The sequence below is a fragment of the Gallus gallus genome, chromosome 2 (genome assembly GCF_016699485.2).
Source record: "Gallus gallus isolate bGalGal1 chromosome 2, bGalGal1.mat.broiler.GRCg7b, whole genome shotgun sequence".
Classification (NCBI taxonomy): Eukaryota; Metazoa; Chordata; class Aves; order Galliformes; family Phasianidae; genus Gallus; species Gallus gallus.
Genome location: NC_052533.1, coordinates 74,242,027 through 74,265,058, shown reverse-complemented (window position 1 = coordinate 74,265,058; position 23,032 = coordinate 74,242,027). Strand labels below are relative to the sequence as shown.

General features: G+C 38.8%; 1 long non-coding RNA gene across 1 annotated transcript; it reads left to right on the top strand.

Annotated features, from left to right (window-relative positions):
* The first annotated feature begins 2,525 nt into the window (after positions 1–2,525).
* On the top strand, positions 2,526–21,747 carry LOC112531953. The gene is made up of 3 exons (XR_003074146.3): positions 2,526–2,609; positions 17,805–17,954; positions 21,073–21,747. It is a non-coding gene; the product is annotated as an uncharacterized LOC112531953 (long non-coding RNA).
* The last annotated feature ends 1,285 nt before the right edge of the window (positions 21,748–23,032 follow it).

Here is a 23,032-nt window from a genome sequence, read left to right as displayed (position 1 = left end):
CAACCTTACAAGGAATTTTGGATCACTAGGGCTATAATCAGTCTTGTAGTAATACAGAACTGCCACCAGCAAAATCAAGAAACACTGGCATGCACACCAGTGGTTCAGGAATCCTATGGAAGAATATGAAAATAAATAAATATATATATATATATATATATAAATATATTAAAGACAGAAGCCAGAATGGTAACTTAACATTGAAATTTCTGTCCTTAAAATAATAATAATAATAATAATAATATTTATAATATACTTATTTGCTGATGATTATTTCACTTTTAATTAATATAAGCCAGTTATTTTTACACTTATTCCTTAAACTCTCCTTTAGAGCTTAATTCCATTTTATGTCACCATTCATTAATAACACTGAAAGAGTAAGGGAGAAAATGAAATTATCCTGTTTAGCTGTAATTTCTCAGTAATACTGAAAACTTTGGAGAAGCTGTATTTTCAAAATTAATTTTATACAAAGCAAGGAAAATTATGCAGAGATTTGACCATCTATTTCAACTGTGTATATAAATACCTTTTAGACGCAAGTATAAACTTCACCTGCATGACTATTGTTAGCTACAGACATCCAAGAGTTCTGGTTTTGTAAGAGTTTTGGTCTAACACTCATTCTAAACATCACTATAAGAAAACTGAGAATGAACATTTCAATTTTTATCAAACATACAAACAGAAAAACTAATTGTTAATACCATATTGAGATGTTCCTTTGGTGAACACACACAAAACAGACTATGTGCCTTATATATGATAGTGTCTGTAAACAGCAACTAGTATGCAAAGAGTGTTGTTCCACATATTCCAAAGCTTCATGCTTTCTCTATGCTTTTCACTGGCAATTAACAGCAAGAAATGATACATCAAAAAGTGTCAAGGAGGAAACAGACACTATGATGAAGCATAAATTGTTTCTAAAGAAGTTTGACGCTATTCAAAAATCTTCCACGCTCTCTGTCCTTTCCCCTTCTTTTAGTACCATTATATTTTAACACCTTTCTGGAGTGCAACTGTGTTCTGTCACCTTCAAAGAGCTCAGTAAATCTATCATATGTTGTGTGTCACGATTCAAAGCTAAAAATATTTTCATCAGAATAGAAATTAGTTCAATTCCCAAACACTAGGAGATTGAGAGGGAAACTTAACTCTTTCCTAAATGTTACTTAGAGCCAGAGAAATCTCAGCTCTTTAACAAATATTTCAAAAACAAGGCATCTAGAAGACAACAGTATTTCAAAGTTATATTTTAGTCCACAGAATTTTAATCTCTGTGACCATTCAACAGAAATGTCTTCCAGTTTCTAAGATGTCCATCCTGGGCTTATTTCTTCAATTCTTTTCCCAAAAAACAGCTTTATCTACATGTAAGAACTGGAATTATAAGTAAGCTTAATTTTCTACTTAATTACTGTGCTACCAAAACCGATACTTACTCCACGAAAAAGCCAAAGCAAGGATCTCCAGTGAAATACATAGTTCCACCATACAGTAGAAGGCAGCAGAACTCATTCACATGATAGGAATATTTCCTTTCACATGCTGGGTAAAAATCACAAGATTTCAAGAAGAAAGGATTGTGGTCTACCAGAATAGTCTGTCCAGCTTACAATCTCATCTGGAGTATCACGAAACAAGAAACATCAATGATAACCACTTAGTCAAACTCTTCTATAATGAGGTATCCAGTCTTCAAGCCACACATAGGGTGTCCTATCATATAAAATAAAATAATATATATATATATTAATAAAAAAAAGAACGCTCATAATCACGTTCTGAAAATAACATGTTATAGAATCATATAATGGCTTGAGTTGGAAGAGACCTCAAAGATCGACTAGTTCCAACCCTCATGCAGTGAGCAGTTGCCAACCACTAAATCAAGCATTAGATCAAGTTGCCCAGGGCCCCATCCAACCTGGCCTGGAACACCTTCAGGTATGGGGCATCTACAGCTTCTCTAGGCAGCCTGTGCCTGTCCGTCACCACTCTCTCAGTGAAAAACTTCATCTAGACATCTAATCTAAATCTATCCTCCTTTAATTTAAAACCATTTTCCCTTGTCTTATCATAATCTACCAGGCTATGTGTCCACTGGCAAAAGAACTTATTGTAAAGTGTGAGCAGTGTGAAAATACCTGATTTTTATGTTAACTTATCAGCGAAACAGTCAGCACCAAAAAAGAAAATCAAACCACAATAACAGAAGAATATGTCTATTTGAATTTTGATTGCTCAAGACTGACAAAGCACTCAGCCTCAGTGCCAAAATATGGAATTCGTTGCCTATTAGGGTCTGCAAATGTATTCCTGTTGTCATGGTTTTATGATTTTTGGTTATCAGTATTCCACATCACAACATCATGCAGTGTACTGGGAGTTAAAGAGCAAATGCTTTAGTTCCGGGTACCTGTCTGGAAGAGAAGAACTACATTCCCCAAGAGCCTTTTCGAGTACTGTTATCATTTCTGCTCAAGGGAACAGATATAAAGGCGCAGGTCATCTGACTTGGCCCTCTTCTCGTCTCGCCGTGTTCCCTGTCGGATAGGCTCGCTGCTGCTGCGCCTGACTGCACGCAAGGCTTCAGTATTAGCGTAAGGCCTTTGGCTCTCGGACAATCTTTCTCTCAATTATTGTTGATTTATATTGTATTATAGTGTGTTATCTTACATTCTGATACTATATTTAGTAAATTAGTTTGTTTCTCCTCAGATCGTTGCCTCTGTTTTTAATTATTTTGGGGTCCCCTGTTTCCCTTCCTGGAGGCGCGGATTTTTTGAAATCCCTCCGCCCCACTAGTCGCGGAACCAGGCCGGACCAGCCCTTAAACTGTTGACACCTGTATATACAGTATCTACAGGAGACAACTGTGCACAATATGTGGAGTTTGGTTTTGAATTATTTAATAGTTTTCCATCCGGAACTAACTTATATTCCAGCAAAGTTTTATACAGAGAGAAAATCAAAAGCCCAAGAAAGGATTATGGTTTCCACTCTAAGCTACAAGTGAACATTGGGAGGTAGCACTTGTTTCACTTTATCTGACCGCCCAATATTGCACAAAACTGAAACTGGATAAAAAGGCAAGTGTAAATGTTATTTCCCAGTCTGTACATTGATAATGGTTGAGAGTGCATCTCAAGACTGTTTCTAACATCAGAAGGGTTAACAAGTTGTGTGGTCCAGAAAAAAAATAGTGTTAAAATTTTCATTGTCTACATCTTGATCTGCGTATTTCTCCTTTTCTCCCTCCAACATTATAAGAAGCTAAATCATAGTAATCCTATAAAAATCATAAATCGTTAGGCTATGAAAACATTTTCTGATTTTACAGCTAGTAGATATGCGGGATCTCTTTTCTAGTTTTTAATTATTGGAGAAAGCTGTCATACATAAACCTTGATGTGTTTTGGATGAAAATTTTCCCACATGCATGAAGCAAGGGTATCCCATATTTCAGTTGTACTTCATGCGGAGCACAGTTAACAAGTGTTTCTCCCATGATGATTTTCCATATGCCCAGGAGTTTTAGCAGCCATTTGTTTCCTTGGTTAATGCCTCCCACACTGTTTTCTCCCAGAAGCTTCTGGGAATGCCCTCTGTAACAATTCTTTAATATCTTCTGTAACTTGTTTTCTCCATCCACTGATGATCAAGGAGTCATAGAGAAATGGGGTGTACACGTGACTCAGGAAATAAATTCACATTATTCTGGATCTCCAGTTTGCTTATGTACTCTTGTCCCCTACAGAAGTCCAACCTAAAAGTAGAAGTTATGTCTTTGACTCTTCTCATCTTTTCTTTCCTCCTGCCTGCTACTCTGGAGCATGTTAATCAAAGAGCTTCTCTGTCCTATCTATCTACAACAAAACTGTCTGCATCTCCTTCCCAGACTACCTCTGAATGCCACCCATACCTATCAAAGTACCTATCAAAGAAGGATGCTGTGATTCCTCTCTCTATATTTTTCTGTATATAACTGTTGTCTTTCAAGAGGTACAGACACCAACACACCAAGAGGTCATCTTAATTTGTATCATATAAGTGATCACATTTTAAAGTCTGTAGCCTTGTAATGTCAGCTCAAGAAACAGCTAGAAAACCTGATGAGAGTGCGTTTCTTTTGCAATAAACAAGAGTCTAAACTACAGTAGTTTTTAAATAGCTTTGTATATTAAGATCCAGGAATGCACCTGCAGTGTTGCCAATTATAATGATTTTATATTGCATGCCTAATGAGTCTTAGTTGCCTGCTACATGGAAACATGATTAAAGGCTAAGTCTACGAATTTTCCCTTATTCAATATGATTTTCATACTCTATTAATATTGATAGGATCATTGCTAACTAAATAACTGCCTTTTCAAATATCTTGTGAAAATGCAGCTGCTAATAACAAAGGAGCCATGACTTCCTGGGTGTTTTAATGAGACCATCACCATGCCTCTAGGCAGAACAATTGTCAATTTACAGTGCAAGGAGATGGATAGAAAATAACCTCTGAAAGGAGCATAAGAGCCGTATAGCAGACTGAGTAGATGCAGGAAAACAAGCAGGAAGGACTGTAGAGTATATAATGAATTATTTGTCAGGTGGTGTCAGATGGAGAGGTAATATATGAGTTATCTTCAAGCAGCCTAGCAAATATTTTTTCCTTTTAATTTTTCTTTTCCCAGACCTGTATTTGGTCTTCTCTGCCCGTTTTTTGGGGTGAATACCTTAAGCTTCAGTAATCCTGAATTAAAAACAAGATTTTATACATTTGCTTTGATTTCAAAAGAATTTAGAGAAACTCTTGGAATTTCTGTGTATCCAGTTTGAGACTATAGAATGTATTGTGTTCATGCTCTCCTGTTGGCAGAATACAAGAAAATATCAAAAATAATATAAAAGCAGTTCTACCATTTATCTTAATGAAGGACTAAAATCTCTTCCCAGGCATTTTTTGCCGGGGCATTTTTTTGTTTGTTTGCAAGGCAATTTTTACCTTCTCTAGCAAAAATAGATATTCTCTGTTTTTTTTATTTTTCCACTGATTTCTTTTAGACAAAAGGAATAAAAGATGACAAAAAATATGACTCTTCTGATAAGCCAAAGTGTATTTGGGGTAGTTATTATCTGATAGAGACAGAAGCTTTGTGATAGCTTGAATTGTGTCAGCATTAATATTAATTAAACTGATAATTTCCAGAAACAAAAGTTCTTTGTAATGCACAACCTGTGTGATATAAAATTCTTCCTCATTCCCCTTTAACCTTATTTTCAGTTAACTTAGTAGCAACCAAATAGTTATTTAACCAATTTTTTTAAGTAGTTCAGCTTGATATGAAAAGTATGAAAAGGTTATTTCCAGGAGTTAATGGTTTGGAAAGTTATAAGCATCAGAAATTAAGCCCTCAAAATGGAAAGAACTTCCTAACCATGACTATTAAACTTGTACCTCTGTCACCTCAAGCTGTGAGTTCAGATCTCAAAAGATACTTAGCATCAGGCTGACCCAATGCTCAGATGAAATCCCTCTAGAAATTCAGCAGATGACAGCCTTCCTGCTGAGCTGCTAATAAAGTGGTATCCATGCCAGGTGTTTAAATCTATTGAGGATGAGACAGTATTATTGTTTTTTCTAAAGAGTGGCATTGTTACTTTGACAGTACAGAGGTGAAAGTTACTGTCCTGGCTGAAGGCTAATTTACATAATTTCCTTCTGTCTTCCTTCAACATCATTTGGTATGAAAATCTCTACTGCTTGCTCGAAAAGTATCCCAGTTTATCAACAGTAATTTTGTGTTACTGGAAGAAAGGCATTCAGCAGTCTTCAACATTTTGGCGAGTTTGCACTGGGATATTACTAATCACAGCTGTACTGCTCAGAATTTTTCTGTGTCCCTGGGTAAGACACATGTATGGCTTTTGGCCTAGTTGAAGCTATGCTTTTAAACAAGGTTCTTTGTCTTATCAAAGAATCATAGAAAGGCCTGGGTTGAAAAGGACCACAACGATCGAGTTTCAACCCCCCCTGCTATGTTCAGGGCCATCAACCACTAGACCAGGCAGCCCTGAGCCACATCCAGCCTGGCCTTGAATGCTTCCAGGCATCGGGCATCCAGAAACTTTCTGGGCAACCTGTTCCAGTGTCACCACCCTCTGTGTGAAAAACTTCCTCCCAATACCTAACCTAAACCTCCCCTGTCTCACTTTAGTTTTAAATTCCCCCTGTCCTATCACTATCCACCCTCATAAACAGCTGTTCCCCCTCCGGTTTATACACTCCCTTCAAGTACTGCAAGGCCACAATCAGGTCTCTCTGGAGCCTTCTCTTCTCCAAGTTAAACAAGCTCAGTTCCCTCAACCATTCCTCATAGGAGAGGTGCTCCAGCCCTCTGATCATCTTAGTGGCCCTCCTCTGGACCCTCTCAAAGAGCTCCACATCCTTCTTGTACAGGGGGCCCTAGGCCTGGACACAGTACTCCAGATGGGGTCTCACAAGAGCTGAGTAGAGGGGGACAATCACCTCCCTTTTCCTGCTGGCCACACCTTTTTTAATGCAGCCCAGGACACAGTTGGCCTTCTGGGCTGCAAGTGCACACTGCTGGCTCATGTCCAGCTTCTCATCTACCAGGACCCCAAAGTCCTTCTCTGTAGGGCTCCTCTCAAGGAGATTTTCCCCCAGTTTATATACATACCTGGGATTGTCCCGACCCAAGTGCAGCACCCCACATTTGGCCTTACTGAACCTCATCAGGTTTTCATGGGCCCATTTCTCCAGCCTGTCCACATCCCTCTGCATGGCTTCCCTTCCTTCCAGTGTATCAACTGCACCGCTCAGTTTGGTGCCATCTGCAAACTTGCTGAGGGTGCACTTGATGCCACTGGCTATGTCATTGATGACAATGTTGAAGAGCACCAGTCCCAAGACTGATCCCTGTGTGACACCGCTTGTGACTGGCCTCCACCCTGACACAGACCCATTGATCACAACCCTTTGGCTGCGTCCAGCCAGCCAATTCCTAATGTATCAAACAGTCCATCCTTCAAATCTACACCTCTGCAATTTAGAGAGAAGGATGTGGTGAGTGACCATGTCAAAGGCTTTGCAGAAGTCCAGGTAGGTGACATTCATCACCCTTCCCCCGTCCACCGTAGCCGTCACTCCATCATAGAAGGCTACCAGACTGGTCAGGCAAGATCTGCCCTTGGCGAAGCCATGCTGAGCCATTGTGAAGGCAATGGTGAAGCCATTTCTCAAATCACCTCTTTGTCTCATATGTGCCTTAACATAGCTTCTAGGAGGATCTTCTCCATGATCTTCCCAGGCACAGAGGTGAGGATCACTGACCTGTACGTTCCTGGGTCTTCCTTTCTCCCTTTCTTAAAAATGGGAGTAATGTTTCCCTTTTTCCAGTCACTGGGGACTTCACAGACAGCCATGATTTTTCAAATATGATGGAGGTCAGCTCAGCAACCACATCGGCCATCTCTTTCAGAACCCCGGGATGGATATCATCTAGCCCCATGGACTTATACAAGTTCAATTTCATGAGGAGGACTCAGACTTGTTCCATGGTTACAGTGGGACAGAAGCCAGTCCCCACACCCTCACCTAGAGGCTCATGGTCCTGACAGACACGGGAAGCCTGATCACCCGTGAAGACTGAGGCAAAGCACTCATTGAGTACCTCAGCTTTTTCTGTGTCTGAGGAAGCCAGCTCCCCGTTACCTTTCATCAGAGGGGGAACAATCTCCTTGGCATGTCTCCTCCTGCCTATGTACCTGTAGAACCCCTTCTTGTTATCTTTCACATCCCTCACCAAGTTCAGCTCCATCTGCCCCTTGCCTTTCCTAATCCTATCTCTACACACATGAACAACAGCCCTGTGTTCCTCCCAGGCTACACAACCCTGCTTCCACATCCTGTACATTTCCCTCTTTTCTCTCACTTTAAGCTGCAGGTCGTCGCACAGCCACGATAGTCACCTACATCCCCTGCTGGACTTCTGCTGGGGGATGAATAGCCATTACACTCTCAAAAGGTTGCCCTTAAAGAGCTGCCAGCTCTTTTCTGTACCCATGCCCTTAAGGACAGTTTCCCAGGGGATCCCGCTCATCAATTCCTTGAACAGACGGAAGTTTGCTCTCCTGAAGCACAGGGTCCTGGCACTGCTTTTTGCCAGGCCCACATTCTTCAAGACCACAAATTCCACCAAGGCATGGTCACTACAGCCCAGGCTGCATCCAGTCTTAACCTTTCTAATGCTCTCCTCTGCATGAGTGAGCACCAGGTCCAGTAAAGCTTCACGTTGGGTTGGTCCATCCATTACCTGGACCAGGAAGTTGTCCTCGACAGACTCCAGTAATCTCCTGGATTGTCTGTCACCCGCCATGCCACTATTCCAGCAGATATCCAGGTGGCTGAAATCCCCCATCAGGACAAGAGCCTGTGAGCACGACGCTTCCTGCAGCTGAAGCAAGAAGGCCTCGTCAACAGTCTCCCCCTGATCAGGTGGCCTATAGCAGACCGCAACCACCAGACGCCCTTTACAGGACCAATCCTTGACTTTTACCCACAGGCTCTCAACCTGATCGTGGCTGTTCCTCAGACACAGCTCTGCAATCTATCCACTCTGTAACGTAGAGGGCAACTGTGCCACCCCTCCTAACCTGTCTATCCCTTCTGAAAAGCCTGTAGTCCTCCATCAGGGTATTCCAATTGTGGGATTCATCCCACCCTGTTTCCATGATATAATCATACAATCATTAATGTTGGAAGAGACCACCAAGGTCATCTACTCCAATCATCAGCTCATCACCACCATGTTCACTAATCCATATCCCTCATTGTTCTAACTATCCAATCTTTCTGAACAGAAGGGTAGCTCTCTCTCTTCTTTTGCAACTCATTTGTTCAGTAAGTTAAATTTAAATACTAACAAATAAATGGTCATGCTGAAGTTATGCCTACCATCTAAAGAATTTCATCCTAATAATAGTATGACAAAACAAGACATGACATCATTTTCAGATGAAAGTCGTGATTTAATATTTGCGTGCAACTTGGAAAATATCAGGTATGTATGTTGGATATGCTGTTGCATGTTTGGAATTTGTTTGCATATTTGGAAAGCTTGGAAAAGATCTTGGGATCCATTTGCATGTGGTTTCTTTTGCCAATAAGAACTTGTCATTCTAACCGATAAAGAGAACAAAGTTTATTTACAGGGATTCTAATTTCTCTCAGATGCAGTTTTATCTGAAGTTAGCAGGAGATGCCAGTGACTTCTCCTTCTGAAAATTCAAGTTAAGTCCCTGGTCATTAGTAAACCCCCTGGCATTAGTATGTTCAGTGAAAGTTCTGACAGGAGTCCTATTGCACAAGCTTTGTGCTCTTCTCACATGTCTTTTGTTCCAGAACTGGACTTTTTCTCATTTTTCCCTACCTGTTTCTTTCTTGTGTACCCTGGATAGTAATAGTTCAAAATAACATTTCACAAAAAGAAATTTAATGGCCTTTATCATGTGATTTGTTGTGCATCTGCTCTCTTAATATGAACTAGTGCTCGTTCTGAAACTACTGCTAAGTATGCCCCTTTAACAGGTACCTGCAGACACTCTTTTAGTCTGTTTTTCTGAGGAAATGAAGCTTATGCATTTGCATGTTTTTTTCCGTTCATCTATCTGTCAGCCCCATCCCTGCTGCCTACTCTTTCTTTAATTTATAGGCCAGATTCACGTAAATTTGGCAACGGGAGAAGTCATTCAAAATGCAAATAGAATTCTGAGATTACAAACGTTAGTCACTGAGTAGAGCTGCAGAATTTTTTTCCTCTCCTGCTAGTGAGAACAATGAAAGAAATTCACACACTCCATAAGAATGTCCATACCCCACTTTCATCTTCCATGGGTCCATCAGCTTGAATGTGAATGGGTTCATCAGGTCAATAGCAATATATTTCTGATGGAAAGCCACATGCACTTAGTTTGAACATACCCTTCCTCCAGCATTTTCAGTTTTATTCCAAGTTCAGTTCTAGGTCATCAGGCTAATCAAAAGGTTTTTTGCCATTTAGAATTTGGGAAAGTGTTTTTTCCTATATCATATATTAGTGAAATTCTGTGGAATGGAGATTTAATATTTTACATCCTTATTGGTATTACAGATCACATCTATAGAGTAAATAAAAAATAGATGGAAACAGACACATCACAGGTGTGAGCAGCATGTTCCCAAAGGACAATTTTAAGTGCAATTACCCTAGGTAAAAAAAGAATATTCATCACAGAACACTCCTTGTCATCTTGTCTTTATAATCCAAGAAACAGCAACGAACAAGTCAGATGAGTAGGGATACCGTATATACTTACTAGCAGGAAATATGCCTATTGATTTAATATATTCTTATACAGTAGTAATGAGGCAGTCACTGGGCAATAATGTAATGAATTATTATCTTACGACTTACTATCTTATACTGAAAAATCTGTTGTTATTTTGCATGGCATAAGAAGTAAATCTCATACCATACAGTAAACAAACAAACAAACGAACAAACAAAAAAATAGCAGACCTAAGTATTTAGATTATATTAGCTCTAGAGTATCTTGATTTAAAAGCAAAATTACAATATTATAATGATTTTAGCAATGATCATTGAAACAGATACTTACTGTAAACAACTTAAATGTATTATAATTGAGAATGTATTCATTTAACGTGTATGCAAATAATCTCATTTTTCACTATGCTAAATACATAAAAAATAATACATAATTCCAGAACAGAATTTTGTTAGTACAGAGATGCAAAAAATATTCTTTTTTTTTTCCAACAGTGTTAGAGAAACACATTATTAATTGAATAGAAGGAGAAATACTACTATGCAATAACTTTCAGCAAAATTTTTGTTCACCAGCTTCCTCCTTCATAGTTTTGAAATATTTATATATATGTGCAGTAGGGACCGTACAATCAGAGATGAAATTCGATGTAGTTTTATTGAAAATAAATATGTATTATCTCTGAGGCTGAGCAGAACTACGCACCTGCATGAGAAAAGTATTCAAGTTGCACTGAAAAGTCCCCATTCTGCACTGTACACAATACTACCCTCCCATATGGAAACAGAATAGGCGGAGAATATTTCTCTAGGGATTACATAATGGTCCACTGAAATTTCCCCATGGTTCCCATTTAAGGTATAGCTCTACAGGACAAAACATATGGAATAAAAGCTTCTAAGTAAGAGGCTGGTATAGCAGATCAATGAAAAAGACTTCATCTGTGTTATGTCCCACATTTTCTCACACTTGCAAGATGAGATCATTGCCATGACAACAGGTTAAAGGCTGAAGACCTGGTCAGAGGAGCGAGCACTGTGTAGACAGGACTGCTTTGCTCTGCCCTAAAATCTCTTGTTTACTGCAAAGTTTTGACTGCAAACTTGTTTATGGCCAAATTGTTGACAATGAACCCCATAAATCTAGGTAGCATAGAAGGATACCCAAGAGAAATCTGGGGAGGCTTTGAGGCTTAGAGAGTTTGGAACTTCTGGATGAGAACTCTCACAGACTGAGGACCTCACTCAGCCACACTGGCTGGATCAGTGCTGGAACCCAGATTGGTGATCTCTTTCTCTGTCTGTCTCTTTTTCCCCCACAGCTTCATTTCTCTTTTCTTTCTCTCTCACAAAGTTGTTAGGTAAAGCAAGTCTTGTTTCAATTTCTTATAAAGTCACATAGTTTAGCCACCCAGCTTAGATAGTTATAATTGTGAGAGTGCCAATACTTTTTAAGATAATTATAGTATGGAGATGCTCATTAAAGCTGTTGGTTGTGTTTGGACCTAGATTTTTACTTTCACTTCAATCTAACAAGGTGGGGGAGGTTGTGCTAATCTGGTCACACTTCCCTCCTTTCATGTGTGGGATGTTACAGCTGGATCTGAACTGGTATCCTAGAATCGAAGTGTAGGAGTTTGGAAAGACTCCGGCCTCTGAACTCTACAAAACAGGGACACTAAACTGCTGGGAGGTGACTCTTAAGAGCCCTGCCTGCAGATGGAAAGAAGTACTGTTCTGCACTCTTCTGACTTTCTGTATTTCTCTCATTGTTCTTACTATGTTTTTCCCTCTGAAGAGACCCTCAGCCCTCCCTCCCAGTGCTGCAGATTGCAAAATGTGCAGCTGGGTTCAAGGTGGCCTTTAGCCTGTGTGCACAGAAACTACAAAAGGAAACGTACTGTTCAGGCATGGCCAATGTGGGGCCCGTGGGCCACTTGTGGCCCAGCACAGCTCACAGTGCAGCCTGCCCCACTCCTCGCTCTATAAAGCCAGCTGCTGTTCCCTCAGAGTGGCTCCTGGCACACACCCATCACTCAGCAACAGCCAACCATCAGTGCCCTATTAACTCTGTGTCAACTAAAAGTAGGGCATGGGGGGAGAGCAGTGCTATACAGTGCTGACTCAAGTGATGGCAAATAATTGCATGCATTTTGATACACTGGCTAGCCACAGGGCTCTGAACAACAAAGAATATACAGCCATGCTTTCTGTTTTGGTGAAGGAATTTGAGAATAGGTTTCAAGATTGCCGAAAAAATCATCAATTTATGCATGTGAAACAACATTCAGTTGATATAAATATATTACCTTCAAATTTTCAAATGAAATGTATAGAGTTGCAACCAGATATTCAACTCATAACACTGATCATGTCTCTTCACCAAACTTTTACATTTTCTATCTTAGCAGAGAAAAGTATCTTTCACTTCTCAATCTCATCTTACTCATGTCATCACTCTTTGGCAATACACGTGTATCTGAACAACAGTTTTCAAGGATGAAGCATAGAAAGAGTAAAATTTCATCAAAAACAGAAGAGCACTTTGAGACCTCACTGAGAATTGCAACCACTGATACCAGATCAGCCTGAGGAATTTGTTTCACAAAAACAAGGTCAAATATTCCACTAGTTTTATGTTTTTGTTCTTCTCTCTATTTTTTTTTAATGTTTAAAAAAATATTAAAAATTAAAATGTTTTGTTACTTATATGTTAACAACACAGTATATTTTACAAGGGCTGCTCTGAAAGTAAAGCCTCTTCTTTCATTATGTTGGCCCACAATGTCAGAGGTGGATGTTTGTGGTGTGGCATCAGAGGCTGAACCTTACCACCAATATTCTCTTGCATGTTGTTGCCTAGTGACAGACGGCAGCAGAGGGGCAGTCTGACAGAATGACATCTAATGTGAAGGTGCATATGATGCACAAGTGTGGAAGTGAATACCTCCATGTAGGTGACATCCACTGATATTCATCAACACTTGTTGAACATTTATGGAGACCAAACCTGTATGTGAGCACAATGAAATGGTGGGTGGTGAGTTTCAGCAGTGGCAACAGTGTGTCACCTCCACTGGTGCAGATCTTTATCAGCATGACATGCAGGCTCTTTTAAATTGCTAGCAAAAATGAATAACTAATGGTGGTGACAGTGTGGAAAAATAGTGTTTTGAGGCTGAGAATTTGTTCTATCCATTAGTATTATTGTGCTCTTTGTATCTGTGGTAGTTTCCATGGAAATAAATAGGAAGCATTACTTTTGGAGAAACTATGCAGCCCAAGATGATTCCTCTTCACTCAGTGCAGGCTAGGAAAGCCAAAATGATATACACCCATGATGTAGTTTAATGGGGTAGCAATTAGAAACAAATGGCATCTCCTCTTATAGAACTTACAGGGAATTCAGGGAAGGAGTTTTGATATAATTCAGTAGATACACCACTGAAGCAAGGATAGGATGTGGAAATCTGAAACTGTCAAAACCCCAAACAGCACTCACAACTGTGGTTTAAAGTCATGCTGCATTTTCCAGGGAACTGCTATGGCAATATATGTATTTGTCCATTTTCATGACAAGTTGTGCACCCACATCTTAACAACTGAAACCATAATCAATCATCTCATATAAGAGTACCAAAAAAATCCCTTCAGAGAAGTTCAGAAAGGCAATCATAGCAAATGATTTGACAAAGTACCGTGGTGCAAAGCCTGTATGTCAGAACCATCCGGAACTTACAATAGAAATACTATCGGATTCAAAGTGCAGAATTGTTGTTAGCAGGATTTTAACTCACCAAGTGGACTCAGCATTTCAATTCTATCTTCCAAAACTTGAAGTGCAATTTGATCAAATGACAAATTGATTTTAAAATTGCTTTTATAACTTATGAAAGCATTGCTCAATTTGAGCTCCTCTACTTGTATTTATCTTCAATTCTATCTGTGCACCCAAATTCTGCACTGCTGTCTGAGAGTAGCTGGCTGTTCTAAATTAAAGGAGCACAAACTTATCTTTGCTGTGTATACTGACAAGAGCAGTAATTTCTGACTGTAGGCTGAAAAGCTCACTCAAGCATATCATAAATCTAAACGTATACTACCCTTTGATATTAGCTGTTTTGTAACTATAACAGATCAGAACTATAACAGGATCTTCTGTTTTGTTTTTTTGTTTGTTTGTTTTGTTTTGTTTCATTTTGTTTAACTCCTCTGATGTTGATAGATGGCAGATGCTGAGGAAAAATATTTTATTACAAAAGTGAAATAAATACATTCATACAATAAAAAGAAATAAAAGGAGGGAAGAAGGGAGAGAGGAAAGAAGGAAAGAAGAAATGGAAAATATGCTCCCTGGCTTAATTGTAATCCAGTCTGCTGCCAGTGATGTCAGCAGAACTGTCATAGTACCGGGAAAATTATGACAAGTGGGAGTCCTTTCAAAAATCCCACCCACAAGTAGTCCTAGCACTATTCCCGACTAATACTAGCAAACACTGACACAGATACATTTCTAGTTATCCAACAAACAAGAAATTCCGTTCACACCAGACTGTTAGGGTAACTACACAGTTTACAGAGTTCTTTTTCATACTGGCTGAGAGTTTCATGACAATTAAAAGTTTCTCTTGAAATCTCAGCATTCTCTGAACACCCTCCTGAAAGCAGCCATGCCAGACCAAGAAAGGAAAGCCATCTATACACATCACGATCTACATTTGTAAAGTGTATCCTATGCATCAATAAAATGAACTTAGCAGTGCTGTTCCATAAATATAAAACAAAAGCCTTAATCTATATCCCAAGTTATTTTTTGTTCATTGTTATTTGAGTCAACTAAATGAAATTCCATGTATACTTTGGAGAATCAATAAGATAAATATAAAGATTTTGGAAATAGCTACATAGGTGCCAAAAGACAAAACAATTACTGTCATTGAAATTTGATTTATAGAATGACAGAAACTTTGCAAAAAAATTTCATCATCAAAAATATATTGTCTTAGGAGAACAAAATGCACAGGGATTTGCACACATTCTGGAGCAAATGTGAATGAAAAGATCTCACAACATCAAAACTGGCAAATTCACACAATAACTCTTAATGATTGCAGTGTTGGCAAGGATTCAGACATGAAATATAACATGAATTAATACTGTTGCAATTGCCCCACATGAAAACTAAAGATTATGTACTGCTGAAAAAATTGGCAATGTGAATGATTTTGCAAAAAACAAAACAATACAGAACAATTAGTTTTGAGACTGTTCTAATGTAGATATTGGATTGTTAGTTAAATTAAAGCATGTATGCCAGCTGTCTCCAAAGTAATTGTGGAGATGTCTAAGTTAGACACATATTTCCTCTAATTATGCAGATACGCAGATTGTAGAAACATCAATGGACTCTGAAAGTAAATATGGTACTGCATTACAGTCCTATTTTACCTCAGAACTCATATATCTCAAAAAAATATATATTTTTTGAAATTTACTTATTAATTATTAAACAAGCACATGTATGTGTAACACTGATGTTAAAGTGCTGCTGAAATTAATTCTAGACCTAGTCCTGAAAGAGGAATTACCTTCTAATTTAATGCACAGTAATTCCACAGAACTCACTGCCAGAAGAGATTTTAAAAATCATAATCTTAGCATAATTATTAACAAGAATTAGAAAACTATGGAAAATACTGATAGAGCTACAAGAAATTAAGAAAATTAAGGAATGTGAGTGTTTCTATTTCAAATCAACTCGCAGTGTGAATCCAAGAAAAATGGGATTAAATAGAAATTTCCTCATGTCAGAATATTCAATAATTGTCAGGATATGAAAATTATATCAGAGAATTCAATACTATCTATGTCAAAATAAGCTGTTAGAAAGATAAACAAATTAGATGACTTAAACATTGTGACTAACTTTTAAAATAGGAGAAAGGTGTTCCAGATATAATACTCAAAGGCAGTTTCACAAGGTCACTCAGTATTGAAGTGCAAACAAATTTATTTGAAATGAGAGCAATGAAAAAAACAGAGTTTTCTGAAAAATGAGGTCTAAATTTTGAAGTTGACCACCTAAATTACACAATACTTGTATAGGCTGGTATCCTTGTGCCCCACTGCCTACATTGCAGAACAAGGAAAATTCTACCACCCATTTTATTAAGGTAATCACCAATAACGTTTGTAATCCACTCTACTATTTGAGTTAGAGTATATTAAAATTGCTAAGGAAGAGACTAATAATGCTGCATTTTGACAATGCTCAACACTTAGGACTGCAAGGTGAATAAGGAAGAATAAAGAAATACTGATTTCATTAATCAAATGAGGCAATGAGGCATAATCATACTCATGAACTGAGCATGAATAAAAATTACATGGGCATTCTCCACCATATCTTAAATTGGGCCACCTAAGAAGATAATGGGGTATTCTTCATTGAGATTTTCTATGAACATTTAATGAAGATCACCTGTACTCCATCATCCTGAATCGTGATACAGACAGAAAGATAGCAAATTTGTGATATTATTTTGTCTGCTCAGATCCTTAGCAGTGTTCTATCTAAATAGAGGAAATATTTAATGTATAGTTTCTAGAAACAAAAGCATAACCTCCTTTTCTCATGAACAATATATATATAGATTAGGAGGAGAGACATTTGTTGCATTGTATCTGCAGTCCCTCAAGACTCAGAAAACATTTTAGAACAGCACTCAAAAGAAGTATTTATTTAGCTTGGTGGATCTGCTTTCCAGTCTTATTGGAGACCAAGGTGTCTAAACACCGTTCCTCAATGTACATGGGTCTATCAAGTCTCATGTTCTGGAAGAGTCTAAAAGTTACACTAAAATATATTTTTTTAATTATTTACTATCTCAAAATTAAGTGTACAAAATACACACCAGTTCATGATCTTGAGGCTTACTACTTACTGCTGAAATTATGTTGACTGGAAGTTGACAACTGGTGTCAAAAGGAGCAACAATTTTCTGTTTATTAAAATTATTCGCCATATAATACAGTGAACTCTTATAGGTGAATTCTTACACTGGAACAAACTTCCTTAACCTTCCTTAATTAGAATACAGGAACTTTCATTCTAACATATCTTTTATTGTGACAGCAACCCCCTCAAAAACATCATATGTGTATCTTTTTAAAGTACTTTGTAGGAGGACTATGAAAAATAAGTTGGAAATAGAAACAATGTGTAATCATGTGGAGCGCTAAAGCAACAGGGGGTTATTACTGAATTGGTTTACTTCCAGCAATAATACACACTTTCAATTTATTCTTAACACTATATGACGTTATGTAGTGCATTTAATAGAGATGTATATTATATTCAACATTAAGAAAGCAATACAGATTAAGATAATGAAGAATGTGTATACTAAAGCAACTGTTTAGTGTACTACATCACTTATAAGCCCATGACATTCTCAGGCTTTTTCTAGCACCCGAAGAGCAGAGAATCGGGGCATATGTTATGCATCCTCCAAGTAAATGAAGAAACACCTACTGACTTGGAAAGGATTTGCACGAGGGCTTCAAAATTCACATTCCAGGAGTTCAACTCTTTTCAATTGCACCAAGGTTAGTGTTAATAAATTTTATCTCAGATGAAAAGAATATTGGATTAGCTTTGAAGAACAGGATTTTTTGTGATCTTTCACAACTAAGCATACATCAGTGTTGTTAATTATACTCCAAATAAATATTTCCAATATTCAGATTCTATTTTACTATCTTGATGTAAGCTTGATGATTGACAGTGGGTAGCTTAAGCAGATTCTTATGCTATTCATCTACATTTCCTCAGATAAGCATCATTTCCTAAACATTTTTACTCTTCCATGAAAGTATCTGGAGCAGAGAAAGGAGACTTATTTACAAAAACCATTGAGGACTCCATGAATATGAGTCTATTGCATTTAAAAAAAAAAATGTGGGACATGATATTTCATATCTCATTGTAGTCCTAGTGGCAAAAATAAGAATAATCATAGAATCATAGAATGGCCTAGGTTGAAAGGGACCACAGTGATCATCTACGTTCAACCCCCCTGCTATGTGCAGGATTGCCAACCACTAGACCGGGCTGCCCAGAGCTACATCCAGCTGTCTTGCTCCAATTTATAGGAGGGAGAGGAGATTCTTTGATATATGTATACCCAATGTGAGATTAAGGAACAACGGTTCAAATGTTGGTCCAACCAGATTATTACAAATCCTAGTCATTCAAGGAGATGGGGAAGGGAAGAAGAGTGATAGAAAAGGTAGGAAATAGAAGCAAGGAATCTTTGCAGGAAGCAAAAGGGAGATAGTCACCACCATGGGTCCAGCATGGTTTCTAGTTCATTGATCTTCACTAGTGGTGGGTCATCGGGCATTGTTGTTCTGTTGATGATGACAACTTTTCAGTGGTAGTAAAAACTTATTTATAAGTCCAAAGTGGTCGAGTCAGCTCTCCTTGGTGTGGCAGCTACTGGCTCTGGGATCTCAGCAGAAACTCCTTTGTTCCCATCTTCCAGTCCTTGCCAGCAGATAAGAGGGAGCAGGGATGCCCACCTTCATCCTGTTTTTCACATGACACGATGGTATCACTCCCCAGTTTTCCCATACCAAGCTGGAGCTATTTAGTCACAGGCCATATCTTCCGCCAGTAAACAATCCTGAACACTCTCATCTGGAGGCAAACAGCTCTGAAGGAAGGTGTTTTCAAATGTCTACAAACTGATGTTGATCGTCACACAGTAGCACCCATCACTCACCTCCTCAATAAATTAGTTAGAGTCTTATCACAAGAAATACATCAGGAAGCAAGCTTTGAGCCAGAAAACAAAGAAGGGTTCTCACATCAGCCTGGCCTTGATTGCCTACAGGGATCGGGCATCCACAACTTTCTTGGGCAACCTGTTCCAGTGTGTCTCCACCTTCCTCCTAATATCTAACCTAAACCTCCCCTGTCTCTGTTTAAGACTATTCCCCCTTGTCCTATCACTATCCACCCTCACAAACAGCTGTTCCCCCTCCTCCCTTCAAGTACTGGAAGGCCATCATGAGGTCTCCCTAGAGCCTTCTCTTCTCCAAGCTAAACAAGTCCAGTTCTGTACCGGGGGCCCCAGGCCTGGACTCAGTACTCCAGATGGGGTCTCACAAGAGCTGAGTAGAGGGGGACAATCACCTCCCTTTTCCTGCTGGCCACACCTTTTTTAATGCAGCCCAGGACACAGTTGGCCTTCTGGGCTGCAAGTGCACACTGCTGGCTCATGTCCAGCTTCTCATCCACCAGGACCCCAAAGTCCTTCTCTGTAGGGCTCCTCTCAAAGAGATTTTCCCCCAGTTTATATACATACCTGGGATTGTCCCGACCCAAGTGCAGCACCCCACATTTGGCCTTACTGAACCTCATCAGGTTTTCATGGGCCCATTTCTCCAGCCTGTCCACGTCCCTCTGCATGGCTTCCCTTCCTTCCAGTGTATCAACTGCACCGCTCAGTTTGGTGCCATCTGCAAACTTGCTGAGGGTGCACTTGATGCCACTGGCTATGTCATTGATGACAATGTTGAAGAGCACCAGTCCCAAGACTGACCCCTGTGTGACACCGCTTGTGACTGGCCTCCACCCTGACACAGACCCATTGATCACAACCCTTTGGCTGCGTCCAGCCAGCCAATTCCTAATGTATCAAACAGTCCATCCTTCAAATCTACACCTCTGCAATTTAGAGAGAAGGATGTGGTGAGTGACCATGTCAAAGGCTTTGCAGAAGTCCAGGTAGGTGACATTCATCACCCTTCCCCCGTCCACCGTAGCCGTCACTCCATCATAGAAGGCCACCAGACTGGTCAGGCAAGATCTGCCCTTAGTGAAGCCATACTGACTGTCTCGAATAACCTCCTTATCTCATATGTGCCTTAACATAGCTTCTAGGAGGATCTTCTCTATGATCTTCTCAGGCACAGAGGTGAAGCTAATAAAAATTAATAACATTTTTTTGAAACTCAGCTCGGTTTTTAGTGGGTGCCAAAAAGGGAGGGGAGGGTGGGGTCGAGCAGCTGTGTATGTTCATCATTTTACTTTTGCCATCCTGTGCAGTAACATCCTGTGCAGTAGGGAAAAGAAGACTGCCATTGCAACCTTAATAAATTTCACACAATATTTCACTTTTACTTCCAGTGTATCATACTAAGTTACATAAAAAATAATAAGTGCTAGGCTTTTTTATGCAAGTGGAACAGTGATTGTCTCAGAGAATTTGCTTCCCAGTGTACTTATTTCCAGTGAAGTTAAAACAGAATTGATGCCAAAATGAAAGCTGGGATAATAAAAGAAAGGAAGTAAAGCAAGAATATCAAACAGAACATATTTGAAAAGCCTGGAATCCATGTAAGGAGAGAAAAAGAATGTGTAAAAGACTGAAATAATCAATATTTAGGTATCATTATGGTACTCTCCTTTATGAAACAAATCTACTTGGATCTTGTGATTTGTTCTAAGAAGAGTGGAAGCTGGAAAACTTCTGTGGAGACAAAGAAGCAGCATCTCTGTATTGTAATCTTTGCTCTTCGTAAGCGTTACTCTAAAACTTCCCCTGACTGGTATTATTTTCTTCAATATCATGTGGGCAACATTCTGTTTCTATAATAACTGTGCGGTTTACAGCTTCATATCCATCCATTTACACAAGGCTATCTCACTGTCTTGCAGGTAAGAAAGTGAATCGAATGTACTGACCATAGCATCAAAATATCGGAGAAACTGTACCTTGGAGGATGGCTGCCCTCATCATTTGATCTCAAGAGAACTCCCAGTCATTTGCCCAAGTACCTTCTACTTGGAGTGGAGAGAATGAGGTGGGAGATGGAACAGCAGGAACCTGACCATGAAGAGAGATATTGGCAACAAGGCATACAATTAAGCTGAATGCTTTCTATTAGTTATACACCTATTGCTCACAATTGTCTCTTGTGCTGAGTTGCAACCTCCTGGGTTTTGGCACTGCTTTTGAAACCTAACCAAGAGCACAACTTTCTCTTTCATTTAAATGAGAACAATTGCAAAGTTCATATCTCTTTTGAAGCACCATACAGGAAAGTCTATGATTTAACCTAGAAAACATAAATAAAGGTATAGAAGCTATAAAGCCAAGGGAAGACAGGAGAACAATCCCTCTAAAATTCTTCTCCTCTTTCTTTATGAATGCTTAATGTGTTAGGAACAGATACCATATAATAAGCCACAAAGCAATAACAGTTTCAGTTCCCTTTTCCAAACTCTTTGCTCTTTGGCAACAGAAATTGTTTCTGAACAAAAAAATCCACTCTGTGATCTTTATAACATATGTTTCTATGCCAGCATGATATTATGAAAATGACTTACAGTTTCTGTAGGAGATAGAAGCATGCAGCACCTCCAAAAATCCATCTGTTTTTGAACCTTGAAAAGAAGAAACAAATTGTTCACTGCTGAGTTATTGCAAATCAAATATATACCAGCTGATTAATTTGTAATCTATCTTCTTTAAAATCGAATAATAGTGATTCTATGTGATATAAAAATGCAATCAATTTCACTTAATTTTCCCTATGCAAAGCCAGTATCATGGGTTAAAACTTTCATGGATGGAGTTTGCTTTCTGAATGGCTTGCTCTTCTTTTTCATATACTAATCACAGAGAGTAACAAGAGAGGAAGAAAATGATGAATGCTTTTGTTTTTAGAGGAAAGGCAGAGGCTAAGGTGATCTATTTGGATGGAAAGGAGGCACTGACTATGCAATCACCTACAGAATTTAACTCAAATATGAATGTCATGACCAGACTTCTTCTTTTTTTTTTTTTTTTTAACTTGTCAGTGGAAAAAGACACTCTAGAGAAGATTCAGATTATCAAAATTAGAATATAGAAATTAGTCCAATTAATATTGCTTTCCTTCCCTCCCCCCTCATATCATCCAGCTTCCAATGGGGAAACGAAAGCTAAAATAACTACCTGTGAAGGGATTTCAGTCATTCTTGCTTAATGCTGCATAATTCAAATTATCCATAAAAAGATGTTCTACAGTGCCTTCATCATTGCTGAGAACTGTAACATTAAAGGCTGTGGTACTGCCATGCAGTGCAAAAACTGCTGTGCTACATAGTGTCAGTCAAGTTGCATTCCTTTGTCAGTTTTAACAGCATATGATTGTATAGCTATTTCTAATAATTCAAGTATGATTAGTACCAGAACATTTAAAAATAGTTTGCTGAGCTATGGAGAAATTATAGTCTAGGGTTCTGATAGCATAGTCATAGAGAAGGGTTTCAGTCTTAATTACTCTTAGATTTACATATATGCTATACTGCCCTAACAGGGACACTCAGCAGAGAAGTGCTCCAGCTGCTCACACATACGATCAGTACATTGGCAAATACCCAGGATTCAGAAATCAAGAAATGGTTCAGTCTCTTCAAACCTCCCAAAATGCAGTCTAGATGCAATAGCTCATCTTGTGTTTCTGTTTAAAATAGTATTGCTTTTACTTCCAACGAAAAAATGAATGTGTGGAAAAAGAAATCTCTCACTTCTCCTTGGGAGAAGATTTGCTCTGGTCTCTGATTCTGATTCTCATTTTCATCACTCCGGTACAAAAACTACAACGTCTCCATTGAATATATTTTCATAATC